Below are 6,291 nucleotides of genomic sequence, written 5' to 3'. Positions count from 1 at the left end.
TACGCATGATTTCAACTAATACCGACTCTAGATTAATGTTGGAAACTGTTATGTTTCAAATGAAGATGTACATCAATTAAGGAGGGATTCCTTAATTTTGAACTAGCACTGGCTGCTTCAAATTTCACAAAACCTTTTTGCATAATAGGTATAGCACAGTGGCTCTTTTTATGAAATTGGCTAAAACCTTTTTTTTTTTTAAACCATCAGAGCTAACAATCAAATTAATTCCTTGGTTTTATTAGGAATTTTGTATTTTATTTTAAGGATAATTTAGCATAATTTCCAATCATTATGGTCTGCAGCAGCCCATGACAAAACATGGATTTCTGGTCTACCTGTAGGCAAATTATCCCTCCATTCCATGTCTTGTATCTGTAAAACGGATGACTAATAGCAGCCCTATTCACATCCAAGGGCATGATGAGTGGTTAGGGAGAAGAGGATTGGAAATGGCTGTGAAAGTTTGGTTCTCTTGGTCAGTGTGTGGACTCAATTTAAAGTGAATGTACATGTTCCCACTAATTCTCCCTTCCCCCAGCAACTCTGGGCGTTCTGTGTGTAATTACTCAATGTGAACTGTGAGTTTCATATCAGTGGCAAAATCAGCTGCCTTTGTCACTTCCTGTTCTGGCAGCGCCTGCTGAGCATCTCGTGATCTCAGGAGAGAAGAAGCTGCTGGGTGGAGCAATCTAGGGCTTGGTTGAAACATATAGCTGTGCAGTGTTGCATTGGATTTCCCTGCAGTGAAACCCTAGGTAGAGGGATTACAAGTAGCATCTTTGCAACATGGATCCCTTTCCTCTCTCTGGGTCTCAGGATTATAATGTCCCTGCTTCCAACCTACCCCTCCTAGTCACTTCCTTTTACCCAGCATGTCCAGATTGGGTGTATTGTTGTTTGCACACGTGCTGGGCCACTGGGCAGGCAAGAATGGACTCCTTAAGCCACATCAATGGTTTGTGGTCCAGCATTAATCACCACCCTCAGCATCTTAGCACTGTAGTGCTTTGGGGACAGACAGTGCCCTTCCTCACTCCTTTACATCCCTTCCCCAACTGGCCCAAGTTGGCTTTGCAGCCTCACGGGCCTTTTAAACAAGAAAGAGCAGGTCTGTCACATTCTCCAGTTTGGAGCAGATTGAGCTCATTTTAACTTGGTAGCCATCTAACTTACTCTCTTTTTCTTTCCATTTTTTTTTTTCTTTTGGAGAGGTTTTTGCTACAGGCTGTGTGTGCTCATCCGAGAGACAGAGAGATACAGAGAGGCAGAAAGCGAGAAATCACCCCCCAGGGGGGTTGGCCACACCGCAATCCCTTCTCTTCCATTCTCCTCTCGGGATCTTGGGCACACACGCACATACGACCGGCATGAGTTTAAGCCTCCGGTCCGGGACTCGAACCACGGTTGACTACATGGGAGTCCAGCAACATAGCCATTATGCTGGTCCCCCCATTTTTTTTAATGATAAAGAGTATGAGTGCATGCACCAGAGTAAGGGGGAGGGGGAGAGAGAGAGAGAGAGAGAGATCCCTCAAAAGAGTATTATCTCGCCATGATTTCCTTTCCTCAGCCTTTCAGCAATTAGGATCCTGGATGCTGCACTAACATCCAGCATGCTTTCAGGATGACTCAGGAATACAAATCCTTGGTCACCACATGGTTTCCAGGCTTCCAGGGCACTTGTATTACCACTGTGTCACAGCAGTTGGGCCTCAGCTTACTTTCTTAATAAAAGCTTTAAGGGTTTTTCAGAACTCGTAAGTTCACCAATAGAAATTACTTTCTTCTTTTTCATTTATTAAGAACTTGCTACATGCCAGGCACTATGTAGAATGCTTTTTAATGTATTATCTCATTTGATCTTCTCATTTGTTCTGTGAGATAGATATAATTATTATCTTCATTTTGCACATGAGAAAAGTAAAGGTTAGAGAGGTTAATCAACATGCCCATGGTCACACAGGGAGTAAGTTGAGGATGTAAGATTTGAACTCAGGAAGTCTAGCTCTAGGACTCCTGGTCCCTATAATGCCCTCTCCATCCTGGATCAGGCTCCTAAATTCCCTGGTATTTCTGTTTCTCTTATGAGTACATAAGTGCTCAAGGACAGCTTTGTAAAGCTCTATGTAAAGGACTTGTGGCAAACATGAGTAATAATCACTTGGTGTAGACATCATCATGCAGAAGATCAACAGGCACATGGTTTACCACTCTCCAAACTAGGAAGGGGAGAGCCTGGTCTGGGAGTTAGCTGGAGACACATGGTCTGTGCTGTTGCAGAAGGACACCACACCTCTGTGCTCTCTGTTCTTCTGGGGCAAAGGGGACAGTGGCTGTGTTTTGCTCTTGAACTGGCTATTCCAGTGCTCACTTAGATGCATTTGCCATGGTATTAAGGTGTGTGGAAGAGCTAGTAAATTCCACAATGCTGGGTTCCCTAGGAGTCAGTGGTAATAAATGGAGGTGTTGTCGTTGGATTCTCATGGACTCCAAAACAGAACAAAGGAGATAATCATAACCTTTGTTTTTCTTTTATTTATTTTATTTTTACATTTTCCACAAATATTTACTTCACATATCAAAAAATTTTTGCTCATACTCCACAGTTCTTGACAGTTAATAAGCAACTTTCAAAATTTCAAAATACTGTATTTTATTGATAATGTTCAAAATATTTCTTATAATTTTGTATAATTTTGTTTGTGACTCTTTAACAAGAGAGACAGTATTGTTTTAAATATTTTTGAGAAAATATTTACATGTCAACTACTCAAATTGTTGAAAAGCAAATGCCCAGCACACAAGTCACACATAAACCTTCTCAATTCAGCCCTGCCTACCCAGTATTCTGTGATATACCGTCTTCTAGCAAAGATCGGTCTCTTTTTCTGCCTTCAAAGTCTTTCTCAAGCTAATCTTCTGGTGTGGTTGCTCTTTTGCAGTCTCTACAGATCACAATGCTGCACTGGAAAAGTCCAGGCTATTTTATGTTATAAATTCTGTTTCATATATCTTCTCTAATCCTCTCTGCCAGGCAGAACTATTTATGGTGCCAGGCCATCTTTCTAAGAGTTTTGTTGGGTTACTTGAGATCCATCTTAGTTCCCTAGTTTCCTGATTAATCTTCAGATATGATATTGCAATCAACGCCCTGACCAATAATGAGTATTTCCAATTTCTGATCCACTGCAACAAGCATTACTGAACTTATACAAATAACCCTTCTGCCACAAAATAAGAATACTCCCAGATGTTTTCCAATTCCAGAGGGGTCAGGAAGGAAGAAAAAATTATTTTCATTTAAAGAAACAAACAAGAAAAGTCTTTTAACAAATTGCTGAACCTATCAACAACTCGGAAGAAAGTAAAGTGCTTAAATTGGGAAAACAATGCATAGTAAAAAAAAATCAGTAATGCTTTACTCAAAAGTCATAAAATTCTATTTCACCAATTCGTGTTATGTTCAAACTCTCTTCTGTTGGATATGCAGTGTCACTGTGTACCAATCTTTCCATTTAAATTCTGTAAGGTAACATTCAATGTTATTATTGATATTTCTTGTCCCTAGCATTAATTTGGTCATTTTCGTGGTTGCCTTTTATTCTCTTATTTCTTTATGTGTCTTTAGTTTTCCTGGTAGAGCATTCCTTTCAGAACTTCTTGAAGAGTGGGTCTGCTATTTTTTTTTTTTTTTTTTTTGAGAGGTTTTTGCCATAGGGTGCGTGCACTCGCCAGACAGAGAGAGACAGAAAGCGAGAAATCACCCCCCAGAGGGGATGCCCACACCACAATCCCTTCTCCTCCTTTCTCCTCTCGGGATCTTGGGCACACACACACACACGTACCCAGTGTGAGTTTTAAGCCACCGGGTCCAGGACGCAAACCACAGTTGACTAACTACATGGGAGTCCATTGACATAGCCATTACGCTAACTGCTGGTCCCAAAACTATTTTTTACTTAAGACTTTTAATATATTTTCCCATTCTTTCCTTGCTTGCATTGTTTCTGATGAGAGTTCTGAGGTTAGCCTGATGGGATAACCTTTATAAGTAACCTGACATTTCTCTCTTATCAGTTTTAGTATCTTATCTTTGTCTGTAGATTTGACCAGTCTTGCTATGATGTGTCTTGGAGAAGATCTTCTTGGGTTGATTCTATTAGGGGTCCTTTGTATTTCTTGGGTCTGGATATTTGAATTCCTCTCTAGATTTGGAAAGTTTATTTCCAAGATTTCATGGAATAGATTATCAGTGCCCTTATTAATTTCCTCACCTTCTGGGATATCGATTATCTGGATGTTTGGGCACTTAATTCTGTCTAGTATTTCTCGTACAGTATTCGGGGGTTATTTTCTCAATTCTTTTGATTATTTTTCTAGATCAGAAGTTTTGGCTTCTACACCCAAGATTCGATTTTCTGCATGGACTAATCTGCTTTTAATACTTTCGAGGGAGGTTTTGATTTCCTGAATGGCAGTTTTCACCTCTATTAACTCCATTTGATTCTTTTTTTGTGGTGTGTATTTCCTCTTTCAGGTCATGGAAGAACTTCAACACCTCCTGGAACTCGTTGTTTCTTTTCTCTGCATCTTCTGGAGTTCATTATCTCTCAGTTCTTTCATCTCGTTTAGTTTTGTCACTATGAATATTCCGAATTCTCTATCAGACATTTCCACTAGTTCTACTGTACTGTCTGTGGTTGGTGAGGGATTGTTCTTTTCCCTTAGGAGAGAGGTATTTTCTTGGTTTCTCATGTTTGTTGTACCTCTGCAGTGGTTTCTGGTCATTCTGTGACAAAATATCTCCTCCACTGTGCTGAACAGGCCAGGACACACCTCAGGTTTAAAATGACTTCTGAATAGACCAGGGCACACCTCAGGTTTAAAATGGCTTCTTGTCTGAATACTTGAGGAGTCTAGAAAATGAAGTTTAGAGCATAGCTTCCCTGGACAGGCCAGAACACACCTCAGCTTTAAAATAGATAATTGTAATCTTAATAGTCTGTGGTCAACCACTCAGGAGAGGTGGCCAACGTTATGCCCCAAGAATACCTTCAAGAAAGATATGGACTAGTACCATGGCCTGGTGGCTAAGGGAGGTGATATTACAGTTTGAATCCCAGCCTTGGTGGCTTGAAAAATGCTCCAAGTTCATGTGCATGTGTGGTCCAAATCCTGACAGAATGGGGAAATGGAGAAGAAGGGGTTGCAGTGTAAATACTTCCCACAGGAGTACTTTCTCATCTCGCTTTCTCTTTCTGTACTTCTCTGGTGAGCACATGTTCTCTCTGGCTTATAAACCAAACCAAGCTAACAAAAAAGAAAGTAAAACCCTCTATTCATGGGCAAGGAATCTAAAAGTTAGTCTAATTGTGGACTACTCTAGACACTCATTAGCCCAGCTACCTACCTCAAGCTATAAAGCACTTGGCTGGTGGGGATGCCTGTGCCAAGTAGATTCCCACTAAGTTTCCAAGTCTTTGGCAGCTGTTTTATTACTGTTTCCGGTCTGACCAGGAAGCTACAGGCCTCTGTGGTCTCTTGTGGGGAAAATGCGATGGTTGCTATAGCCAAAGACTTTTTAGGCCTTTATAGAAAACTGAGAAGTGGTCCCTTCTGTGGAGTGCAATCCACACTCATAGCTGAGAGAAAGGATGGGGACCACAGGTATCTGGTGATTCTCCTTCCCCGGGGCACGGCCTTTATAAATGATGCACTGGGATTTTCTGTGGCAGAGTTTGCTGATGTGAGACAAACGCTACCGCACCAGGCATGCAGAGAGGGCACCTTCAAGGAGGAAGATATTTCCCCTGATCCCAAGGATAATGGCAGGTCAGAGGACAGCAGCAAAAGGAGGATCACAGTGTCTGTGAGCTGACACAACCATGAGAGAGCAGATTTCTGGCCCTAAGGAAGGTTGGTGATTTGGTAGTCATGTTTTCAGCTGTGTGCCAAGAAAGCCTAAAGAAGAAAAGCCCCTCAGAAGCCATGGTACAGTTGATTGCTCACATAAGGGGAACAGGAGCTGTGAGACTGCTGCATATTGTGAAGGATGAGGGGAATTATGGGATGAAGGGTGAGTGTCTGAGATGAAGCAGTTACTGTATAGATACAGCTCGAGTTCTTCTGAAGAAAGAGAACCGGGTTCCCTGTGGCCCATGCTACAAGAATCTCTAGACAAAATCTCTCTGCTGTGGAGTAAGGCCATGTGACAGGCAGTAGAGGGTTAATATAGGGTTCTTTGTTGTAGACTGAGGTGTCTAGTCTGACCAATAAGGAGGGAGCAGA

The sequence above is a fragment of the Tupaia chinensis genome, unplaced genomic scaffold, assembly GCF_000334495.1.
Source record: "Tupaia chinensis unplaced genomic scaffold, TupChi_1.0 Scaffold000316_1, whole genome shotgun sequence".
In the NCBI taxonomy this organism is placed as follows: Eukaryota; Metazoa; Chordata; class Mammalia; order Scandentia; family Tupaiidae; genus Tupaia; species Tupaia belangeri.
Note: the sequence above shows the minus strand (reverse complement) of the source record.